The sequence below is a fragment of the Artemia franciscana genome, chromosome 1 (assembly GCF_032884065.1).
Source record: "Artemia franciscana chromosome 1, ASM3288406v1, whole genome shotgun sequence".
NCBI classification, from domain to species: Eukaryota; Metazoa; Arthropoda; class Branchiopoda; order Anostraca; family Artemiidae; genus Artemia; species Artemia franciscana.
Genome location: NC_088863.1, coordinates 62,946,907 through 62,971,447, shown reverse-complemented (window position 1 = coordinate 62,971,447; position 24,541 = coordinate 62,946,907). Strand labels below are relative to the sequence as shown.

The following is a 24,541-nucleotide window of genomic DNA, read 5'->3' as shown; positions in this document are numbered from 1 at the left end:
AATATACAACATTCTTTGCTGTCCCATTGTCTTTGCATATAAATAGATTGTCAGGTTTACCGACTCTTGAACATGCAACATATAATGGTCCATGGGAAAACAATCTGTATTCAGATCTATACCTCATGATTCTAATGATTGCCCTTTGTTGATGGTGATTGCTAATCGACCATTCCCTGTCCCGGTGTCCCGGTCGTCATTTACATCCCCCTGTTTCCCCCGGTGTCCCCGTTGTAGTTGTGTCCCTGTGTCCCGGTCGTCATTTATATTCCCTGTGTCCCGGTCGTCATTTGTATCCCGGTGTCCCGGTCTGTATATACATTCGTTTTTTAGTTTTGTTTTTCTCCTTTATTTTTTTCCTTTTTTTTTCTTTTTTAGCTTATTTAGATTTTTAGATTTTTTAGTTTTTTTATTAGTTTTTAGTTTTTTTTTCTTTTTAGTTTTTTTGTCCCGGTCGTCATTTATATCCCCCTGTTTCCCCCGGTGTCCCCGTTGTAGTTGTGTCCCTGTGTCCCGGTCGTCATTTATATTCCCTGTGTCCCGGTCGTCATTTGTATCCCGGTGTACCGGTCTGTATATACATTCGTTTTTTAGTTTTGTTTTTCTCCTTTATTTTTTTCCTTTTTTTTTCTTTTTTAGTTTATTTAGATTTTTAGATTTTTTAGTTTTTTTATTAGTTTTTAGTTTTTTTTTCTTTTTAGTTTTTTTGTAGTTTTTACCTTCTTTTTAGTTTTGTTAATTTTTTTTTTTACTTATGTCCTGGTCGTCATTTATACTCCCTGTGTCCCGGTGCTTTGTTGATTGCTAATCGAACATTCCTTTTGTCCTGGTCGCTTTCTCTTTGAGTGTCGTCATTTATTTTTTTCTTTTTTAGTTCTTTTAGTTTTTACCTTTTTTAGTTTTTTTAGTTTTTTAGATGAAATTTTTTTTTTGTTTTTTCCTTTTTTTCTTTTTAGTTTTTTATTGGTTTTTACCTTTATTTTAGCTTATTTTTCAGTTTTTTCCTTTTTTTTTAGTTTTTTTTTTATTTTTTATTTTTTTTAGTTTTTTACCTTTTTTTAGTTTTTTTAGTTTTTTTAGTTTTTTTAGTTTTTTAGCTTTGTTACTTTTTTTATTAGTTTTTTTGTAGTTTTTGCCTTTTTTTAGTTTTTTCAGTTTTTTTTTTAGTTTTTTATTGGTTTTTACCTTTATTTTAGCTTATTTTTCAGTTTTTTCCTTTTTTTTAGTTTTTTTTAGTTTTTAGTTTTTTTTAGTTTTTTACCTTTTTTTAGTTTTTTTAGTTTTTTTAGCTTTTTAGCTTTTTTATTTTTTTTATTAGTTTTTAGTTTTTTTGTAGTTTTTGCCTTTTTTTTAGTTTTTTTAGTTTTTTAGCTTTTTTATTAGTTTTTAGTTTTTTTTGTAGTTTTTGCCTTTTTTTAGTTTTTTTAGTTTTTTAGCTTTTTTATTTTTTTTATTAGTTTTTAGTTTTTTTTGTAGTTTTTGCCTTTTTTTAGTTTTTTCAGTTTTGACGTCACCTGATCCAGTTTTTTCAGGTGACGTCACCTGATCCACGATCCACAGATCCACAGACAACTTATTTTTATATATATAGATAGTTTTTTTTTTACTTATGTCCTGGTCGTCATTTATACTCCCTGTGTCCCGGTGCTTTGTTGATTGCTAATCGAACATTCCTTTTGTCCTGGTCGCTTTCTCTTTGAGTGTCGTCATTTATTTTTTTCTTTTTTAGTTCTTTTAGTTTTTACCTTTTTTAGTTTTTTTAGTTTTTTAGATGAAAATTTTTTTTAGTTTTTTCCTTTTTTTCTTTTTAGTTTTTTATTGGTTTTTACCTTTATTTTAGCTTATTTTTCAGTTTTTTCCTTTTTTTAGTTTTTTTTTATTTTTTATTTTTTTTAGTTTTTTACCTTTTTTTAGTTTTTTTAGTTTTTTTAGTTTTTTAGCTTTTTTACTTTTTTTATTAGTTTTTAGTTTTTTTTTTGTAGTTTTTGCCTTTTTTTAGTTTTTTCAGTTTTTTTTTAGTTTTTATTGGTTTTTACCTTTATTTTAGCTTATTTTTCAGTTTTTTCCTTTTTTTTTAGTTTTTTTTAGTTTTTAGTTTTTTTAGTTTTTTACCTTTTTTTAGTTTTTTTAGTTTTTTTAGTTTTTTAGCTTTTTTATTTTTTTTTATTAGTTTTTAGTTTTTTTGTAGTTTTTGCCTTTTTTTAGTTTTTTTAGTTTTTTAGCTTTTTTATTAGTTTTTAGTTTTTTTGTAGTTTTTGCCTTTTTTTAGTTTTTTTAGTTTTTTAGCTTTTTTATTTTTTTTATTAGTTTTTAGTTTTTTTTTGTAGTTTTTGCCTTTTTTTAGTTTTTTCAGTTTTGACGTCACCTGATCCAGTTTTTTCAGGTGACGTCACCTGATCCATCCACAGACAGACAGACAACTTATTTTTATATAGATAGATATATATATATATATATATATATATATATATATATATATATATATATATATATATATATATATATATATATATATATATATATATATATATATATATATATATATATATATATATATAAAAATAAGTTGTCTGTGTGTGGATCTGTGGATAAGGTGACGTCATGTTTGTCCGCATATGACGTCTGAATTATTTCACACTAATACAAAAGAAGAAAAAAACTAAAAAAGGTAAAAACTACAAAAAAAAACTAAAAAGAAAAAAAAACTAAAAAAGCTAAAAAACTAAAAACAACTAAAAAAAGGTAAAAATCTAATAACTAAAAAAAACTGAAAAAAATAAAAAAAGGCAAAAATTACAAAAAAAAATAAAAACTAATAAAAAAACTAAAAAAGCTAAAAAACTAAAAAAACTAAAAAAAACTAAAAAAAGGTAAAAAACTAAAAAAAAACTAAAAACTAAAAAAGAAAAAAACTAAAAAAAAGGAAAAAACTGAAAAATAAAAGAGAAAAAGAAAACTAAAAAATATGAATAAATATATATAAAAATAAGTTGTTTGTGGGTTGTGTCTGTCTGTCTGTCTGTCGAGTGACGTCGTGTTTGTCCGCATATGACGTCTGAATTATTTCACACTAATACAAAAGAAGAAAAAAAACTAAAAAAGGTAAAAACTACAAAAAAAACTAAAAAGAAAAAAAACTAAAAAAGCTAAAAAACTAAAAAAAAACTAAAAGGAATGCCGGGGGCACAGGGGGATATATAAATGACGACAGGGACATAGGGAACGTTCGATTAGCAATCATCATCAACAAAGCTCAAGGGCAATCATTAGAATAATGAGGTATAGATCTGAATACGGATTATTTTTCCCATGGACAATTTTATGTTGCTTGTTCTTGAGTCGGTAAACCTGACAATCTATTTATATGCACAGACAATGGGACATCGTAGAATGTTGTATATTCGCAAGTTTTACGTAGTTAAAAACATATATATATATATATATATATATATATATATATATATATATATATATATATATATATATATATATATATATATATATATATATATCTTTCTATATTCACAGGTGGGACAAAGGGACACAACTACATTGGCGCGTAACTAATATGGCGCGTAACAACTTACGCGCGTGGGGGGAGGGGGGCTTGGAAGGGGCGCGAAGCGCCCCCACCAACTAGGTGTTGGGGTGGCGCGAAGCGCCACTCCAACAGCTTGTATATATCTTATATATATATATAAATAAGTTGTCTGTGGGTTATGTCTGTTACACTTTGCCTGTTACGCCAGATTATATCTTCTATATATATAAAAATTGGTTGTATGTATTTTTGTGTTGTGGGTTTAAATGTAAAAACTGGGAATTGCATAAATATTTTGAAATATTTTGACAATAGATTAATGTAATTTGAAAACCTTAAAAAAGATACTTAAAATTTTGAGGTTTATTATAAATTGTTGAGCTTTAGCAAGCTTGGCACGTGGAAATTTCTCCAACTGTCACTGTTATAGAATGTTACCAAAAAGCAAAACCAGGCTTGCGGTTCAAAGAGAAAGGGCCAGATTAGGAATGTGCAATTTACGTCAACGAAGGCGTGTCGAGGAACTACCAGAGCAACGCGAAACCAGACTTGCTGCTGAAAGAGAAAGTAAAAAAAGAACGCGTGTCGAGGAATCACAAGAGCAACGTGAAAACAAGCTTGCGGCTTCAAGAGATAATGCTAGATTAGGAATGTGCAATTTACGTCAACGAAGGCGTGTCGAAGAACTACCAGAGCAACGCGAAACCAGACTTTCTACTAAAAGAGAAAGTGAAAAAAGAAGGCGTGTCGAGGAATCACAAGAGCAACGTGAAAACAGGCTTGCGGCTTCAAGAAATAATGCCAAAAGAAAGCGTGCCGAGGAATCACAAGAGCAACGTGAAAATTATCGCATGGCATTCAGGTACAGCCCAGTCGATGATTACAGTAGATGTGTTCAAATCGAGACTATGTCTAAAATTTGTCCCTACGGCAAGGCCTTGAAATTTAATGGTGAAACAATGGGAATGTGATGCACCTCAGGGAAAGTTAAGCTTCCTCTACTGGCTGCACCCCCAGAGCCATTGAAGACTTTGCTTACTGGAACTACGTCAGAATCTAAGCGTTTTTTTTTATCAAACATCAGAAAATATAACTCATGTTTCCAAATGACATCGTTTGGTGCCCAAATCGAAAATCAAGATCAATTTATGCCTACTTTCACAGTAAAAGGCCGAATTTATAATAGAGCAGGGTCCCTTCTACCATTCTCAGGCGAAAATCATAAATTTTTACAATTGTACTTCATCAGTGCTAGAAATTTTGAATTGAATACACGTTGCGAAATTTCTCCCAACGTTGAAAGGACAATCGTTTCCCAATTGCAACATCTTTTCCACGAAAATAATAATTTAGTGAGTCTGTTCAAAACAGCCATCGATTTGATGCCTACTGATACGCATAAAATTGTTATTTCCGCTGACAAAACGCCTCCTGGCCAACATGTGCGTAGATGCCTACTTTCAAAGTAAAAGGGCAAATTTATCATAGAGCAGGGTCCTTTCTACCATTCTCAGGCGAGAATAATAAATTTTTACAATTGTACTTCATCTCTTATATAAAAAGCAAAACCAGGCTTGCGGTTCAAAGAGAAAGGGCCAGATTAGGAATGTGCAATTTACGTCAGCGAAGGCGTGTCGAGGAACTACCAGAGCAACGCGAAACCAGACTTGCTGCTGAAAGAGAAAGTAAAAAAAAGGCGTGTCGAGGAATCACAAGAGCAACGTGAAAACAGGCTTGCGGCTTCAAGAGATAATGCTAGATTAGGAATGTGCAATTTACGTCAACGAAGGCGTGTCGAAGAACTACCAGAGCAACGCGAAACCAGACTTGCTGCTAAAAGAGAAAGTGAAAAAAGAAGGCGTGTCGAGGAATCACAAGAGCAACGTGAAAACAGGCTTGCGGCTTCAAGAGATAATCCCAAAAGAAAGCGTGCCGAGGAATCACAAGAGCAACGTGAAAATAATCGCATGGCATTCAGGTACAGCCCAGTCGATAATTATAGTAGATGAGTTCAAATCGGGACTATGTCTAAAATTTGTCCCTACTACAAGGCCTTGAAATTTAATGGTGAAACAATGGGAATGTGTTGCGCCTCAGGGAAAGTTAAACTTCCTCTACTGGCTGCACCCCCAGAGCCATTGAAGACTTTGCTTACTGGAACTACGTCAGAATCTAAGCGTTTTTTTTTTATCAAACATCAGAAAATATAACTCATGTTTCCAAATGACATCGTTTGGTGCCCAAATCGAAAATCAAGATCAAATTTATGCCTACTTTCGAAGTAAAAGGGCAAATTTATCATAGAGCAGGGTCTCTTCTACCATTCTCAGGCGAGAATCATAAATTTATGCAATTGTACTTCATCAGTGATAGAAATTCTGAATTGAATACACGTTGCGGAATTTCTCCCAACGTTGAAAGGACAATCGTTTCCCAAGTGCAACATCTTTTCCACGAAAATAATAATTTAGTGAGTCTGTTCAAAACAGCCGTCGATTTGATGCCTACTGATACGCATAAAATTGCTATTTCCGCTGACAAAACGCCTCCTGGCCAACATGTGCGTAGATACAATGCTCCAACTATCAACGAAGTGGCAATCGTTATGGTCGGTGATCAGTTTTTACCTCAAGATATTATTCTTCATAAGCGAAACGCTCAGTTGGTAAGAATTGCTGAAAATCATCGATGCTACGATGCCCTACAATATCCTATCATTTTTTGGGATGGAGCCGACGGCTATCACTTTCATATTAAATTGATGAATCCAGCCACTAACAACGAAATGAATAAGAAATGCAGTGCAATGCATTATTATTCCTATAGACTAATGATTCGGCAGGATGAAGACAATTATATTTTAAAATGCCGTCAATTGTTTCACCAATACGTCGTTGATATGTATGCAAAAATAAAATCAGAACGTTTGCTATATATCCGTCTGAATCAAACGATGCTCCGCTCTGAACAATACATTCATTTGCGAGATGCAGATGTAAATGACGGTAATACCACAAACGTTGGAATATTAACGATTTTATCTTCGTCATATGCTGGCAGTCCCCGTCATATGCATGAATATGCTCAAGATGCTATTGCGTCAATATTGTTTTGACCAAGATTCGAGACCAGGCAGTCCTTTACAAGTCAGTCGACACAGTTTTGGAACCAAATGAGGCGGTTAATTATCCATCTGAATATTTAAATCCCGTGGATCTTTCAATGTTTCCATCACACGTGCTACAACTAAAAATAGGCGTACCAATAATACTGTTAAGAAATATCAACCCACCAAAGCTTTGCAATTGCACGCGACTTGCCGTAAAAAGAAACAATGGAAAACATAATAGAGGCCACAATCTTGACAGGGCCTTTTGAGGGTGAGGCTGTTCTTATTCCTCGCATTTCCATGATTCCAACGGATCTGCCTTTTCAATTTAAAAGATTGCAATTCCCAATTTGATTAGCATTTGCAATCACCATCAACAAAGCTCAAGGTCAATCATTAGAAAAATGTGGTATAGATCTTAATACTGATTGTTTTTCCCAAGGAAAATTGTACGTTGCATGTTCGAGGGTCGGTAAACCTGACAATCTATTTATATGCAGCGACAATTGGACAGCGAAGAATTTTGTATATTTGCAAGTTTTACGCAGTTAATTTGTATTGTATATATCTATATATATAAAAATAAGTTGTCTGTGTGTGGATCTGTGGATGGATCAGGTGACGTCATGTTTGTTCGCATATGACGTCTGAATTATTTCACACTAATACAAAAGAAGAAAAAAACTAAAAAAGGTAAAAACTACAAAAAAAAACTAAAAAGAAAAAAAACTAAAAAAGCTAAAAAACTAAAAAAAACTAAAAAAAGGTAAAAATCTAATAACTAAAAAAAAACTGAAAAAAATAAAAAAAGGCAAAAACTACAAAAAAAAAAAAACTAATAAAAAAACTAAAAAAGCTAAAAAACTAAAAAAACTAAAAAAAAAACTAAAAAAAGGTAAAAAACTAAAAAAAACTAAAAACTAAAAAAGAAAAAAACTAAAAAAAAGGAAAAAACTGAAAAATAAAAGAGAAAAAGAAAACTAAAAACATATGAATAAATATATATAAAAATAAGTTGTTTGTGGGTTATGTCTGTCTGTCTGTCTGTCGAGTGACGTCGTGTTTGTCCGCATATGACGTCTGAATTATTTCACACTAATACAAAAGAAGAAAAAAAACTAAAAAAGGTAAAAACTACAAAAAAAACTAAAAAGAAAAAAAAACTAAAAAAGCTAAAAAACTAAAAAAAACTAAAAAAAGGTAAAAAACTAAAAACTAAAAAAAAACTGAAAAAACTAAAAAAAGGCAAAAACTAAAAAAAAACTAAAAACTAATAAAAAAACTAAAAAAGTTAAAAAACTAAAAAAAATAAAAAAACTAAAAAAAGGTAAAAAACAAAAAAAAACTAAAAACTAAAAAAGAAAAAACTAAAAAAAAAGGAAAAAACTGAAAAATAAGAGAAAAAGAAAACTAAAAAAATATTAATAAATATAAAAAATATAAATATAAATATAATATAAATTAGCAATCAACAAAGCACCGAGACACAAATGACGACCGGGACACAGGGAGTATAAATGACGACCAGGACATAAGTAAAAAAAAAACTAAAAAAACTAAAAAAATGGTAAAAACTACAAAAAAACTAAAAACTAATAAAAAAACTAAATCTAAAAATCTAAATAAACTAAAAAAGAAAAAAAAGAAAAAAGGAAAAAAATAAAGGAGAAAAACAAAACTAAAAAACGAATGTATATACAGACCGGGACACCGGGATACAAATGACGACCGGGACACAGGGAATATAAATGACGACCGGGACACAGGGACACAACTACAATGGGGACGCCGGGGGGCACAGGGGGATATTAATGACGACCGGGACACCGGGACACAAGGAATATAAATGACGCCCGGGACACTCAAAGAGAAATCACAGACTGGAACACCGGGACACAAATGACGATCGGGACACAGGGAATATAAATGACGACCGGGACACAGGGACATAACTACAAAGGGGACGCCGGGGTGCACAGGGGGATATATAAATGACGATGGCGACTCAGGGAATGGTCGATTAGCAATCACCATCAACAAAGCTCAAGGGCAATCATTAGAATCATGAGGTATAGATCTGAATACGGATTGTTTTCCCATGGACCATTATATGTTGCATGTTCAAGAGTCGGTAAACCTGAAAATCTATTTATATGCACAGACAATGGGACAGCAAAGAATGTTGTATATTCGCAAGTTTTACGTAGTTAAAAACATATATATATATATATATATATATATATATATATATATATATATATATATATATATATATATATATATATATATATATATATATATAAATATATATATCTATCTATATTCACAGGTGGGACATAGGGACACAACTACAATGGCGCGTAACTAATATGGCGCGTAACGACTTACGCGCGCGGGGGGGGCTTGGGGGGCGCGAAGCGCCCCCACCAACTAGGTGTTGGGGTGGCGCGAAGCGCCACCCCAACAGCTAGTCTATCTATATAAAAACGAGTTGTGTGTATGCATGTTTATTTGCTTGAAAAAGAGCGGTAGCATATGACGTCATTATTAGTACATAAGGCTTTGTATATGCACAGACAATGGGAAAGCCAAGAATGTTGTATATTCGCAAGTTTTACGTAGTTCAAAACACATATATAAATCTATCTATATTCATAGGTAGTACACAGGAACTCAACTACAATGGCGCGTAACTAATATGGCGCGTAACGACTTACGCGCGCGGGGGGGGCTTGGGGTGGGGCACGAAGCGCCCCCACCAACTAGAATGTATATATAAATAATCTTACATTAAATTGTGAGAATTAAAACTAAATAATGTTTTTTAAAACTTTTTTAAAAACAGCCCTAGCATCCTTACTTCAACGAAGTTCAACTACGACTGACAAAAAGAATGAAGTGAGAATATAATTTAATTCAAACTAAAGAGAACAAAGTGACTAAATGGAATTTCTTAGAGCCAACCTTGCTTTTTTGGCAGTCGTCTCAAAGGCCTTTTCGTAGCTGGTTCAGTACTATTATAAATCGGTTAAGTAAAATGTTTTGTTAGATCATTTTTAATTAAATTTGAGCATAAAGCCTCAGATTGTGAAATATCTTCTTCGATTTTACAAGAATGTCTTTTTATTCTATGATTAATTATTTTATTGACAAAAGGAATGGGGTATCCATTACCAAAAAGAATATCTCTGATAAAGTTTATTTCTTCATTACTATCTATCGAAAGCCAACACAAAACAATAGATATCTTCACTTTAATTCAAATCACCCCCCGCAAGTTAAAAGAGCAGTTGCAACTTCCCTCAATGATCGTGCCCTGAATATTTGCTCCGATTCGTATATAAATGCATAAATAAACTTGTGAAAAAAATATTTGCACAAAAAATAATCTGTACGTAGTTTTTACTAATAATTTTAAAATCATTAATTTCTTAAATTCCTGTAAAGATAAGACCCCAGTTACTCGACAAATAGGGGTCTATCAAATACCCTGTGATTGTGGAAAATACTATGTCAGCAGGACCCATCAGAATCTAGAAAAACGGTTACAACAGCATAAAAAAGACATAGACAAGGAATTAATTTCAAACAGTTCCAACAACTCCTTTGATTCTGCTTTAGGTTGGCATATATTTAATAATCCGTCCCACACGATACTTTTTGAAAAATCCTTACTCATCAGTAATGATTTGGGGATTTAACAGGTGGTTCGAGAATCAATCGAAATTAATCTCAAATAAGTAATAATATTACTCTGGGTTGTCTGTGGGTTATGTCTGTTACACTTTGCCTGTTACGCCAGATTATATCTTCTATATATATAAAAATAAGTTGTATGTATTTTTGTGTTGAGGGTTTAAATGTAAAAACTGGGAATTGCATAAATATTTCGAAATATTTTGACAATAGATTAATGTAATTTGAAAACCTTAAAAAAGATACTTAAAATTTTGAGGTTTATTATAAATTGTTGAGCTTTAGCAAGCTTGGCACATGGAGATTTCTCCAACTGTCAATGTTATAGAATGTTACCAAAAAGCAAAACCAGGCTTGCGGTTCAAAGAGAAAGGGCCAGATTAGGAATGTGCAATTTACGTCAACGAAGGTGTGTCGAGGAACTTCCAGAGCAACGCGAAACCAGACTTGCTGCTGAAAGAGAAAGTAAAAAAAGAAGGCGTGTCGAGGAATCACAAGAGCAACGTGAAAACAGGTTTGCGGCTTCAAGAGATAATGCTAGATTAGGAATGTGCAATTTACGTCAACGAAGGCGTGTCGAGGAACTACCAGAGCAACGCGAAACCAGATGTGCTGCTAAATGAGAAAGTGAAAAAAGAAGGCGTGTCGAGGAATCACAAGAGCAACGTGAAAACAGGCTTGCGGCTTCAAGAGATAATGCCAAAAGAAAGCGTGCCGAGGAATCACAAGAGCAACGTGAAAATGATCGCATGGTATTCAGGTACAGCCCAGTCGATGATTATAGTAGATGTGTTGAAATCGGGACTGTGTCTAAAATTTGTCCCTACTGCAAGGCCTTGAAATTTAATGGTGAAACAATGGGAATGTGTTGCGCCTCAGGGAAAGTTAAACTTCCTCTACTGGCTGCACCACCAGAGCCATTGAAGACTTTGCTTACTGGAACTACGTCAGAATCTAAGCGTTTTTTTTATTAAACATCAGAAAATATAACTCATGGTTCCAAATGACATCGTTTGGTGCCCAAATCGAAAATCAAGATCAATTTATGCCTACTTTCAAAGTAAAAGGGCAAATTTATCATAGAGCAGGGTCCATTCTACCATTCTCAGGCGAAAATCATAAATTTTTACAATTGTACTTCATCAGTGATAGAAATTTTGAATTGAATACTCGTTGCGAAATTTCTCCCAACGTTGAAAGGACAATCGTTTCCCAATTGCAACATCTTTTCCACGAAAATAATAATTTAGTGCGTCTGTTCAAAACAGCCACCGATTTGATGCCTACTGATACGCATAAAATTGTTATTTCCGCTGACAAAACGCCTCCTGGCCCACTCGTGCGTTGATACAATGCTCCAACTATCGACGAAGTGGCAATCGTTATGGTCGGTGATCAGTTTTTACCTCGAGATATTATTCTTCATAAGCAAAACGCTCAGTTGGTAAGAATTGCTGAAACTCACTGATGCTACGATGCCCTACAATATACTATCATTTTTTGGGATGGAGCCGACGGCTATCACTTTCATATTAAATTGATGAATCCAGCCACTAACAAAGAAATGAATAAGAAATGCAGTGCAATGCATTATTATTCCTATAGACTAATGATTCGGCAGGATGAAGACAATTATATTTTAAAATGCCGTCAATTGTTTCACCAATACGTCGTTGATATGTATGCAAAAATAAAATCAGAACTTTTGCTATATATCCGTCTGAATCAGACTAAGCTCCGCTCTGAACAATACATTCATTTGCGAGATGCAGTAGTAAATGACAGTAATACCACAAACGTTGGAAGATTAACGATTTTACCTTCGTCATATGCTGGCAGTTCCCGTCATATGCATGAATATGCTCAAGATACTATTGCGTCAATATTGTTTTGACCAAGATTCGAGACCAGGCAGTCCTTTACAAGTCAGTCGACACAGTTTTGGAACCAAATGAGGCGGTTAATCATCCATCTGAATTTTTAAATTCCGTGGATCTTTCAGAGTTTCCACCACACGTGCTACAACTAAAAATAGGCGTACCAATAATACTGTTAAGAAATATCAACCCATCAAAGCTTTGCAATGGCACCCGACTTGCCGTAAAAAAAAACAATGGAAAACGTAATAGAGGCCACAATCTTGACAGGGCCTTTTGAGGGTGAGGCTGTTCTTATTCCTCGCATTCCCATGATACCAACGGATCTGCCTTTTCAATTTAAAAGATTGCAATTCCCAATTCGATTAGCATTTGCAATCACCATCAACAAAGCTCAAGGTCAATCATTAGAAAAATGTGGTATAGATCTTAATACTGATTGTTTTTCCCATGAACAATTGTAAGTTGCATGTTCGAGGGTCAGTAAACCTGACAATCTATTTATATGCAGCGACAATTGGACAGTGAAGAATGTTGTATATTCGCAAGTTTTACGCAGTTAATTTGTATTGTATCTATCTATCTATATAAAAACGAGTTGTGTGTATGCATGTTTGTTTGCTTGTAAAAAGAGTGTTTGCATATGACGTCATTATTAGTACATAAGGTTTGTATATGCACAGACAATGTGAAAGCCAAGAATGTTGTATATTCGTAAGTTTTACGTAGTTCAAAACACATATATAAATCTATCTATATTCATAGGTGGTACACAGGGACACAACTACAAAGGCGCGTACCGACTTACGCGCGCGGGGGGGGGGGGCGAAGCGCCTCCCATACAGCTAGTATGTATATATAAATAAACTTACATTAAATTGTGAGAATTAAAACTAAATAATGTTTTTTTAAACTTTTTTAAAAACAGCCATAGCATCCTTACTTCAACGAAGTTCAACTAGGACTGACAAAAAGAATGAAGCGAGAATATAAATTAATTCAAACTTAAGAGAACAAAGTGATTAAATGCAATTTCTCAGAGCCAACCTTGCTTTTTTAGCAGTCGTCTCAAAGGCCTTTTCGTAGCTGGTTCAGTACTATTATAAATCGGTTAAGTAAAATATTTTGTTAGATCATTTGAATTAAATTTGAGCATAAAGAAATTAGTGAGTATTCCCCCAAGTCCTTATTCAAAGAAATATTATTACTTATTTTGAGATTAATTTCGATTGATTCTCGAACCACCTGTTATATCCCCAAATCATTATTGATGAGTGAAGATTTTTCAAAAAGTATCGTGTGGGACGGATTATTAAATACATGCCAACCTAAAGCAGAATCAAAGGAGTTGTTGGAACTATTTGAAATTAATTCCTTGTCTATGTCTTTTTTATGCTGTTGTAACCGTTTTTCTAGATTCTGAGGGGTCCTGCCGACAAAGTATTTTCCACAATCACAGGGTATTTGATAGACCCCTCTTTGGCAAGTAGCTGGGGTCTTTACTTTAACGGAATTTAAGAAATTAATGATTTTAAAATTATTAGTAAAAACTACGTACAGATTATATTTTTTTTAGTTTTTTTGTGATTTTTGGGATATACGGAACATATGACAATATTTGAGGGCTTATCAGTAGCCTCAGATTGTGAAATATCTTCTTCGATTTTACAAGAATGTCTTTTTATTCTATGATTAATTATTTTATTGACAAAAGGAAGGGGGTATCCATTACCAAAAAGAATATCTCTGATAAAGTTTATTTCTTCATTACTATGTATCGAAAGGCAACACAAAACAATGGATATCTTCACTTTAATTCAAATCACCCCCCGCAAGTTAAAAGAGCAGTTGTAACTTCCCTCAATGATCGTGCCCTGAATATTTGCTCCGATTCGTATATAAATGCATAAATAAACTTTTGAAAAAAATATTTTCACAAAAAATAATCTGTACGTAGTTTTTACTAATAATCTTAAAATCATTAATTTCTTAAATTCCTGTAAAGATAAGACCCCAGTTACTCGACAAAGAGGGGTCTATCAAATACCCTGTGATTGTGGAAAATACTATGTCAGCAGGACCCATCAGAATCTAGAAAAACGGTTACAACAGCATAAAAAAGACATAGACAAGGAATTAATTTCAAATACTTCCAACAACTCCTTTGAATCTGCTTTAGGTTGGCATATATTTAATAATCCGTCCCACACGATACTTTTTGAAAAATCTTCACTCATCAGTAATGATTTGGGGAATGAACAGGTGGTTCGAGAATCAATCGAAATTAATCTCAAATAAGTATTAATATTTTAAGTGACCCAAAAATTGGAGGGCACCTAGGCCCCCTCCCACACTCATTTTTTCAAAATTCTGAGATAACCATTTTATTTAGTATAGTCAAAAAAGCCTAAAAACTATGTCTTTGGGGACGACTTACTCCCCCACAGTCCCCATGGGAGGGGCTTCAAGTCACAAACTTTGACCAGCGTTTACACATAATAATGATTATTGGGAAGTGTACCGACACTCTGAGGGGGATTTTTTGCTGAGGGGAGTTTTCCATGGAGGAATTTGTTATGGGGAAGAGAATTTCCATGAAGGGGCCGCAGGATTTCTTAGCATTTTTTTAAAGAGCAATGAAAAAATAAAGATGAAAAAGTTTCTTCGACTGAAAGTAAGGAGCAGCTTTAAACTTAAAATGAACAGAAATTATTACGCATATGATAGTGTCACCTCCTCCTAATACCTCATTCCTTACGCTAAAGTAATTTTATTAATTTCAACTATTTATTCTACTGCCTTTATGATTCAGGGGTCATTCTTAAAGAATTGGGGCAAAATTTAAGTTTATTGATTCTCTGAAGGATACACAAGTAGCTAAATTTCCGCACATCAATGGAATATAAACAGCCCCTAGGAGCAGTTCCAATAGCTTTTAGTAGAGGACCCCATTCTCTAGTCTCTGATCCATTAACTGATTCCCCTTGCATTTATTTTAAATTTACACCATCAAAGAACAGACGAAAAAGAGAGGCTTTTAAATAAAACCGAGTCAACCAGAGGGATGATCTAGCCCCAAATTATTAAACTCCTCCTGAAACCGAGTTTAGCCGCAACGCAGCTATAAGATAACGCTAAATCTACCAAGGGTCGACGCAGTATTAAACACTTATTGTCAAACAAATTCAATTTAGTGCTTTACTTCAGCCACTAAGCTACTCTTTTCAGCGCTAAATACAGCAATACGAGTTTTCTTCAAATAAAAGTATATAGCAACATCAAAACTTAAGACAAATATAAGTTACGTCCCATATGAAGGGTGGCTGCCTAATCATCAACCTTCACTGTTTATACCAGGTTTACAGAACTTCAAAAAACTACATCTTTTTCCGAATTTACGGCCCCTGTGGTTGAGCAGTTGTTCTTGTAGAATTAGGATAAAAAGTCAAACTTTAATGTAAAAAGTGGGAAGTTGAGGCTGGAAAAGGCTTTATTTGTATACTCCTTTGTGCTATTTTCGACATGCCACTATGTCAACAGTTTTGTATTCTTATATCTCTTTCTTCTGTAGTTAAAGCAACTAAGAAACTGAAGTGATATAATAGCCAAGATGTTGACGGTATTTCTATCCAGATTGCACCCTCCTCCGTTATTGACCCTATTCATTTATTTTTACAGATAAGTGTTTGTACTTCTAGTGTACTCGAATGTTTTCTATGTAGTACTGTTTTTCCATGCTGAAGAGAAAATTAACTTCGGAATGTTATTATAACCAACCGCTTAAAGCACAATTCTTTCACTTAACGTATAAATCTTGAGTAAGTACTTCTAACCTTTGTAGTTAACAATAATTGATGGGGAGATTATCGACAGATAGATAATTGATAATTTGGATTTTGGCCTGGAATCAGCTGTCAGAACACATTTGCTTCTCGAGAATTATCCTAAGAGATCCAAGGGTATCCTCCTTTGTGATCTAAATCTATTAAAATCAGTTGATAGCAGACGTCATAGTTTCTTTTTTTCTGTGCTTTATGCTAACGGTCTTAATCTTTCGGTTAAACAAGGCGCCAGCGACTGTTATTAAAGCAAAAAGAGTATTAAGGTAACATGGGACCAAAAAAGCTCCCAGTAAATTTTCCAAAGATAAGAAACTGAACAGACGAAAGCAAACCTCTAACACTGGGTCAAGTTGAGATAATCAAAAGAAAGGCCAACTGCAACATTATTTAATAATAAAAAAACAACAACACGATTTTTCATAAAATTTATTAAACAAAAGAAGAAGAGGATACTTGCAATAGAAGGCTCACACTTGGACGGAACAGGGGAAAGATCAACTATAAGGCAGGAATAGCAAAATGTGGCACAACTAATACAAAATTGGAAGCAGCCAAGGCGGCCGAGAGCATGGGCCAAAGGGGACATAGGCCAGACCAAAAATACACGAATTTTACAACGATGCACAAAACCAGGAATCGCACGCCATGGTTCCCGTCAACCTTGGAAACAACTAACTAGAATAAAACCATATACTTCATAAGAACAATAATAATAGTAATAATTATAAGAGATGGTGCTTGAAACAAAAGATAAAACAAGCTTGAAACATGATTGAGTTATATTATTTCATTCCCAATAAAACGTAAAACTATTCACACTAGCCCAAATTAAGACTTTGTGTTACGTTTTATAATCTTACTGCGCAAATTTTTGCTCTTTAAGCTCTGTGGCAGTTCCAAGTAGATTCAAGCTCTACTTAGATTTTTATGTTCCATAAGATGATTTTGTCTAGGGGAAAGTTCAACTTAATATCAACAAACAGAAAATGTGGATGAACGTTTAGAAAATTTTGACAATAAAATTGATAATTTTTGCTTAGAACGCCATGATACTTTAAATGATCTTTATGTCTGACTTGTGAAAAAAGGACTTGGTTGAGGGTAAAATGTTATTATTAGTGGTACGCAATTTAACCACTTAGAATAGAAAATTAAACACGGAGGGTGAAGGCCACTTTAGGATCAGAATTATTCAGTAGTAAAGAAAGAGAAAAAAGCTTATTTTTTTTTCTTTTTCGTGAAGCACAATTCTGAAAAAAAAAAAACAAAATTACATGCCAATTTGTTTTGATAATCAAAACAAGATGTAACCAAAGTAAACTAAAATATTAAGTTAACTTATTGACAGAAATATTGCCCTTAATCCTAATTACAACAATTATATACATAAATAAGATGGATAAGAATTAAAATTAGTCAATATGGCAAGCGAAAGAAAATTTAAAAGGCAATTTAGACCAAGGCTTCTCTGGGTAATCACTTATATTTAGAAATTCATGAATCCTAACCCATAAGTCAGTAAGAAAATATAGACTTTAAAGTAAGAAAACACATCAGAAAATTTTCACCATTAACAGTGTTAATTCCAAGCACTGACTTACCAGAACACTGAAGCCTTAAAATTGAGATATAATAATAAAAAAAACTTTGGTTGAAGAAAAAAAAGAAACAGAAAAGTAATCTATAGTGAGCATGCTATCTAACAAGTTATGTACATCACTAGCAAAATTAAATATAGCTTCATTGGACACCCACAACTATCTAACAAGTCATGTACATCTAAAAAAAATTGAATAAATAGCTTCTATGGACGCCCACAATTAATTAAATTTAAACAAAAATTAGTAAAACACCGACTAAAAGTTTTTTAATTGACCAACTGATAGTATTCCCACTATTTGTTACGCTACTCAATCTTCACACCATATCACAATTCTTCAATTTTAGATTTAAAATTTACAATAATATCATCAAAAACCCGCTTATAATTTGAATAAGTAATGCCTCCATTCCCCGAGATGCAATCAGAAAACTTTCTTTTTCCTATATTTATCTACAGCTTGTGTATTAAGCAGCTTCACCACCCAAGCCATAATGGACGAAACTTCGTCCATTTTTGTCTTTATTATTCTTGCCACAATTCTTGTTTTACAAGGATGATCAGTTAGCAGCTTGCCTAATACAATACTCTTTCAATCGTATAAAACGAATGATCCTGAATAAGTAAATACTAAAAAAGAGAAAAAAAAGTGACCAAGTTGCCTGAAATGACGAAAATACTGAACCAGAATCACTATACTACAGAAAAAAAAAAAAACCTGTATGCCTGATTCTTGCAATATATCGTTTCTGTTACGCATAAAGTTTGTATATGACATTTTCAGTACGCCTGGGAAAACTTCCAGCGGGAGGATTAGCGGGGTAATGTGAATCAGGAGAGTGGGGGGGGGTCTAAAGTGCGATGATAAATAAATATAGTTAACTTCCACCATTAATAAAGATAAACATAATTAAAGAAACCTAACACTTCTATTTTTGTCACTGCATTTTTTCGCCCTAAATTTTCTTTTTAAAAAAGCCGACATGAGGATTTTGAATTAGTAATCACGTAATTAAATAAAGCACAACTATACCACAGCTCATGAACGATAACATTAAACATATTTTTTTTTAAAAGCTTTTGGAGCCCCCCTAATTACCCTTACAGAGGTTCCCTGAATTCTTGCAGTTATCCAGTTTCTCTTAACAACTGTATAAAATTATACTAGTGACTATACATCTTCGAAACTGAAAATAGCAATGTAACAAGTCCCCGTAATTAGAAAAATAACGAAAGTTGCCGCTGAGAACTTACTAATATCTGTAAATTTACTTTTAAAAATGTCAAAATTTGGGGGGAAATCCCAAGATAGCATTAATTAACCATATACTATATATACTTTTCTGAGTGTAATTTTAATATATAAATTCTGTTCTCAAAATTAATAGCTGTGGATTGAAGTCCTACGGTCTTAAGGAATATTTCAAGTAGTATTACCCTAAGGAGAACTAAGAGGTTGTACATAGAAAACAATGTGTTTGGTTTCAACCCTAATACATTTTCCATTCAATTCTAGTTACCATGGGTAACAACAGCTATGCCAGCCTACATTATTCTAAATTAGGGTCAGGTGATTCTAGTTCGTATGTGAATTATGATACAAACACGCTTAAGACGTTCTTCACGTGAAGTATTGCAGCCATGTTGAGTGGTCGTACTTCCAAAACATCTCCCAAGATTTTCCGAAAAACACCATTATAAAACCTCACTTTTTTACATATTTATTTACAGCTTCTGTATCAAGTTCCTTGACGAAGTTTATTTTTAGGTTTATATTGACACATTCACAATTATTTGAAGTAATGTTAAAAATTGATTAATATTAATTATTTGAATTTAAAAAATAATACTACATCAATTAATTTTTCTAATTGATTAATAAATATTATCCGCACTTTTTGTAACGCTATCCAATCTTCACTCCACTTCAGCAATGCTTCACTTACCCAATTTTAGATTTCAAACCTACAATAATATCATTAAAACTCCGCTCATACTTTCAATAAGTAATTCCTCCATCCCACAAAGTACAATCAGAAAGCCTTTCCTTTTCTTTTTTTTCTTTTTTTTACAGTTGATGCTTTTTGACCAGAATTTCATTCTTAGGGCTACACTGACACATCCTTGAATCTCTTAAAACAATTGACCTATTAAAAATTAATTGACATTTAATTGATTAAATTAGAAAATAATTAATAGTAAATTTATTAAAAGCTTTTAAAGTGAAAATTATCCATACCATTTGCTACGTTACCCAATCTTCACTCCAATTCGGCAAGGCACCATTTATTTAAATTTTAGACTTAGAACATTAAAATACCACATTTGAATAAATCATTCATCCATACCTCAATGTACAATAAAAATATATATGAAAGGTTGGAAGGCGTTTAATATCATGCATAATCAATTCGACAGAATAACCTCCATTATTCTGCCGAAGCAACCACCTTTATTTGCCCGAAATGAAATACATTATTTGGTATGCAGCAAAAGTCTATAGACATGGTGTGAGTTTGATACAAACCCCTCATAAGTCCAAAAGCACTGAAGAGCTGTAAGTATATTTTCCTCTAAGCCTAATTCTAATTTAGAAAAAAAAACCTCAACAGAAAAATGCAAAACAAACACCTAACAGCTGGCTTTGGAAATATTTTTTCCAGCTTCGCAGAAAGTTACACCACAATCTGTGAAGTAGGGAGGAGCAGTAGCATTCATACATCCTTACCCATTTTTAGTTTTAAGGACCCCATTACCCGAGAAAGCGAAACTGGCTATTGACCGTGATTAAATATTCTCCAGCATCAAATAAAACTTGAACTCAAACCGAAGACACAAGTACCCAACCTACAGGGTTATGAGACTCAATATTCATAGCAAAAGGTAAAACAATCATGTCTGAAAAATCAATTAATTAAAGTTCAGTAGTGACTACGGAATGTGTAGCAGTTGCCTTTTTAGTAGTATTGCCAGTTGACTCATTCACATGCCAAGGGGAGAGTTGATCGAGCGAAGTAGGAGAGCCATTTTTATTATAAGCAGATGGTGCTAGAGTAGCCATTGATTTCTTCGGAGACGGTGATCGAGCCTAAAAAAACATAAAAAAAGTAAATTAATAATACATAATAGTGGCAATGAATTAACGTGTAAATAATTCACACACTTTTTTTTTAAGCAACAGTTTTGAAATCAAACTTCTCCCTCACGGGCAGGGACTAAATTTCATTTGTCGTTGTCACGTTTAACTTATTCTTATGTTTCTTTCATATTCTTTTCTAATGTATTTTGTCCAAGGTCTCACGAAACATAAATATATCGTACTATATTACACAAAATATATGGTATTTTTCCGAATGACTCAGCTCTCGCTTATTTTAAATCAAAGCTGTGTTTCCCTAGAATACCCCCCCCCCCCTTTTGCACTACTTCCCGATTCCAAACCTGATGAATATGTACGGAAAGGTAAATCCAGGAAATAAATCTGGAGAATATAACAATTTCCAATAATTACTTATATTTTCACTTGCTGACCTATTTTTGTTTTACCCTCACTTTTGAACTATATTTGCCTCCACTGTTGCAACAAACCACATGGTTCTGGATCCTCGGGCCTTAAGTCCCCTCCAGAAATGTCAAGTAGATAATTTGTTTTATTTTCAAAAGATTTCCAACATGTTTTCCAAATCAATCCTTAATGTGCCAAGAATCGAGGGGCTTTCGTTTTATAAGGTTTACCGATCCTCTGGTCGTTTTTTAACTGCTTTTCATTATTGGTTTTAAAGTGAACACTCTATGGAATAGTGTTAAATTCTGAACTAAACAGAACAAAATTCCTACTTTAGTACATAATTTTTTTTTCACAGTTGCCTATTTTAACAATACCCTAGACCCTATCCTGCCCAAGCAACTGAGTATAGCCCTAGGCTATATGCAAATGTCTGCTGTTTTTTCCTTTTGAAATTGGCATAATTTGGCATTCTGAATCAACTTATGACAATAACTAAGTTTTGAAAGAAAACTAACCTACAAAATCAGGTATGTTTTTTGCATAGATCAGGACTATAAAATACCCGGACATTAGCAGTGTGAATGCAGTTAAACTGGAAATGACTTCCAAATTAGAATTTATCCAAAAAGCGTTCAATAAGATCCGTCACCTTTTCACTAAAAACTTACTTTTCCCGATGAGTAATCGGGTGAGTAATTTGTACAGAAATGCTATACCTTGCATGCAAATATTACATAAAGAAAAATCAAGTTTTCAAGCATGTAGATTTTCTGCAAACCGTTTTAATAAGCAGTAGATAATTTGCAGAGGAAAAATCTAATCATTACAATGCACTTAAAAGCTCCAACATTGCTTTTTTCAAATGTTGAAAAAGAAGAAGAAAAGAACTGGTAGTTATCGATTTGCCCCAACAGTAGGACAACCGTTGAAAGGCTGAAGAAATGCAAAGAAATATTTTGCAAGTTGCAATATATTAAATAAAATAAGAAAAAAGCAGTAGGCGATTTGCAGAAGAAAATATTCAAACTACAAAAACAAATCTACGAAGTAGTCTCCATGATCCATCACCACTGTGATTTGCCAAAAACTTACTTCTTCACGAATAATAGGCTTAACCTCTGCTTGAAATTTCATCGTCTTTGTAAAGGTAGGACTTAGAAATGGGTTTGTGCTGGATAGTATTGGCCCCAAATTGATTGAGCTACAATCTAAGAATGGATTTTGAACCAGAGAGACAGGACTTTTAGGCAAGGGAGATTCCGTATCAGCAACATTATCACCAACAGAACTGTTGGTGGCAATAGGCGATATTGAACGTTCCAAAAATGTTTTTCTTTCGACTCGTCCACTATCCGTGTCCTTAGAAAAATGTGTAACAGTAATATTTTCTCGTTCTTCTTGGACAATTGGGGTTGGGTCATTCACTTCTCGTTCATTCGTAAAGTTGGATGGCGAGCGGTTCAATTGTACTGTTAACGCATCACCACCCTATGAATTTCAAGTGCGATAAATTTTTAAAAAACTGAATCAGATTTGACATATAACTTAAACTCAATAAGATACAAACTACAATAGACAATTAAGGATAAAAAATACGGCTAAATTAAAAAAAAAAGAAAAAAGAAAAAACAACAAGAAAACAGAAAGACTAAACATTAGAAAATTAAGACTTTAAAATTAAGTGTAGAAAATTGAGACAAAAGCCGAATAAAGAAAATAAACCTATAATTCCTCAATAAGAGATTAAACCATATGTTTGAGTTGGTCAAAAACAGAATAGCATTACAAAGTCGAGACAGAAAAAAAGGGCAAGAAAAATAGGTAGTTTTGAACAGATGCTGAAACTATAAATTAGAGGTATTCAAAGAAGAAAAAAAAAGGTAAAGCAGAGAAGAAGATAATCATTCATTGGCTTATTTTCAGCAGCAAACGACAGAAGCAAAATTGGAGTTGAAAGTCACAAGGTTTTCCCGTTTCAGCTCAAAATGTGGTTAAATAAGAAATCAAGACAAGGCCATAGAGGTATGGACTAGTTCTAAAATACATTGCTTGAAAATTGAAACTTCCAGGAGATAATCATTTACATAATGGAAATCAAGGGTTTGGTATGAATAACAAGTTTAAGGTGAATCCATGGTGGAGAGAGAGGGGGGGGGAGGATGAGGACAGCCAAACTTCATATTCATGTTTAGCCTTTGCTTAGTGTGCAGGTGGTAAATCAGCAACTCTAACATTGCATTCTTTGAGGACCTTGGAAATTCGTTTGCATTCGTTTAACTACATTTTGTGAATAAATATTCCTTCAAAAAAGCTGCTTCTAGAATCTTATTTTTACTTTAATAGCAGCAAATGCTGTCTGTCGACAATTCTGTAAAAAAAAAGAGAAGAAAATCCACACTGTTTTGTAATGAATGGAGGAGAAATAACTCCCTAGACAAAATTCTGAATAGCCTTGGCACCCCCTAAAGATGTCCTCTGAAAAGTCAGTCTACTAACCCTAAAACAAAACGAAAAAAACATGCCGAATTATAACTTTGGAAATAACCATTTACAAAAAGGTAGATCCTTACATAAAATTCATCTGAGCTCGCATTCTGGTCTTTTATTTGTGGTAAAAAAATGGTAATACATTTGTTCCTCAATGTTTGATCCTCTATACATATATATATAAAAAAAATAAATAAACTCGAAGGCTGGAACCTATGACCCAGAAACTATGAGTTCAGTCAATTATACACTCAACGAACCAAACAAGCAGAACTGGTTAGTTAGCTTTTCACCTTTAGCGCTTGTCGAAAAAAGTAACTGGTTTCATACACTAGAGTTTAGCTACATAACCAACTATTATATAAGATGTTGTTACCACTTACTACCCAGCCCCCCCCTACCCTGAAAAACTCCACGCAGCTCCCAATAACCGACAATAATTTACCAATAAGGGATGATAAAAAAAAGAAAGAAACTAGAGCGCAGATGGGTTATGCTAGTAGGTCAAGAATAGATGCATTCCTTATTGCGTTTAACACAAAAAATATATAGGATTCAAATAGCAAGCGGAAGTGGACACGAGTTTCCTCTTTACACATTTATTATTCGGTTTTGATTTGTTTTAAGCTGAATGAATTCCTGTTGTGAAGTTATCATAGATTACAGATCTCATATTTATGTTGCCTAGGCGACGTGAGGTTTTGAAGGCACCCATTGAAATCTCCACTCACATAAGTGTTGCAGGGGTAACATTCTGGACAAGGAACAGAGGAAGGGATTTAAAATCGAATATTGACTTTGTAGCTAATTGAGCCTTTTCCTTTTTAATGGTTGATATCGTTACGAAATAAAATCTAAAAGATGATCTTACACTGAATAAT

The 24,541-nt window shown here is 33.3% G+C and overlaps 1 long non-coding RNA gene across 1 annotated transcript; it reads right to left on the bottom strand.

Annotated features, from left to right (window-relative positions):
- Nucleotides 1–20,515: 20,515 nt before the first annotated feature.
- Nucleotides 20,516–22,723, bottom strand: LOC136032587 (uncharacterized). Its single transcript, XR_010618750.1, has 2 exons — nt 22,266–22,723; nt 20,516–20,753 (listed from the first exon to the last, which is right to left on the bottom strand). It is a non-coding gene; the product is annotated as an uncharacterized LOC136032587 (long non-coding RNA).
- Between the last annotated feature and the right edge of the window lie 1,818 nt (nt 22,724–24,541).